The following is a 1,666-nucleotide window of genomic DNA, read 5'->3' as shown; positions in this document are numbered from 1 at the left end:
TTCAAGGCTAGCCTGGGCAACATAGTGAGACACTGTCTCTGCAAAAAAATTAAAAAATTAGTCAGATATGGTGGCGCATACCTGTAGTCCTAGCTACTCAGGAAGGCTGAGGTGGGAGGATGGAAGTTCGAGGATTCAGTGAGCCTGGGTGACAGAGTGAGATCCTATGTTTAAAAAAAAAAAGTTTAAAAAATTCATATGTTTCTAAATTTGCATTTTAAGATACTGAGTATTAATTTTTAAAAGCCAAGGTGAATTCTGAATAACCTTTTCTTTGCATATAAGCCACTGTCAGTGGCATTAATAAAACTCATAGCTGCTTAGGAAAGCAGTTTGGCAGTTCCTCAAAAACTTAAATGTGGAGTTACTATTGGTCTTAGCAATTCCACTCCTAGATATATATCCAAGAGAATCGAAAACCTATGTGCTCACAAAAACTTGTACATATTCACATTCATAGCATTGTTCATAACAGCCAAAAAGTGGAAACAATCCAACTATCAACTGTTGAATAGATAAAATGTATAAGCATATGATGGAATATTATTTGGCTATAGAAAGGAATAAAGAACTGATAGGTGCTACAGCATGGATAAACTTTGAAAACATGTCGAGCAAAAGAAGCCAGTCACAAAAGACCACATATTGTATGATTCCATTTATATGAAATGTGCAAAACAGGCTAATCTATGGAGACCGAAAGTAGATTAGTGGTTGCCTAGTGTTGGCTGGGGTGAGGCCGTGGAGGAAGGGAGTGAGGTCGAATGGGTACGGGGTTTCTTTTTGGGATGACGAAATGCTCTAAAATTGGATTGTGGTCATGGTCACAAAACCGAATAAAAATCGCTGAACTGTACACTTTAAAAGGGTGAATTTTGTGCTATGTGAATTATATCTCAGTAAAGCTGTTTATAAAATATAGAGGATTAATATAAAAGCTAAAGAAACAAGAAAACCCTATTGCTTTCATAATGTGAATTACAGGAAATTAGATAAAATTATTTGGATTATTAGGACAAAGGTAAAAAAAGAAAGAAGCAAATTACGGTCTAGATGTTCTATCAGAGGTACCCACATAGTTCTCTGCCTATGCTCTCTCCTCGCCTGCTGCTGTCCCGAACCCCTGGCCTGAGGGAAGATTGGCTTCCCATGTCCTCTTCCCTCTGGGGCTCTCTCCCAACACCCCTCTCTGCAGCCTCCCCTACTGCATGAGGGTCCTACCTGCCTGTCCTCACAGGCTCCCCACCTCCTGGGGGCTCTTCTCAACTTTCTCACCTCTCCCACCAAAATGCCATCCCCCTTGGTGCTGGCTCTGTCCTGCTGGCTGCTAGAGGGGAAAGCAGTTGGGCAAAGCAGCTCACAGAAGGACTAGCACCCAGTTTGTCGTCTTGTTTTTTCTTTTTTGATACAGAGTCTCACTGTGTTACCTGAGCTAGAATGCAGTGGCATCATCACAACTGACTGCAACCTCAAACTCCTGGGCTCAAGCAATCCTCCTGCCTCAACCTCCTGAGTAGCTGGGACTACAGGCACGCGCCACCATGCCCGGCTAATTTTTCTATTTTTTGTAGAGATGGGGTTTCACTACGTTGCTCAGGCTGGGCTCGAACTCCTGAGCTCAAGTGATTCTCCTGCCTTGACCTCCCAAAGTGCTAGGATTATAGGC

Source organism: Propithecus coquereli, unplaced genomic scaffold (assembly GCF_000956105.1).
Source record: "Propithecus coquereli isolate 6110/MARCELLA unplaced genomic scaffold, Pcoq_1.0 Scaffold18, whole genome shotgun sequence".
NCBI lineage: Eukaryota > Metazoa > Chordata > Mammalia > Primates > Indriidae > Propithecus > Propithecus coquereli.
The sequence above is the reverse complement of the archived record's forward strand: the minus strand, read 5'-3'. Positions refer to the sequence as shown.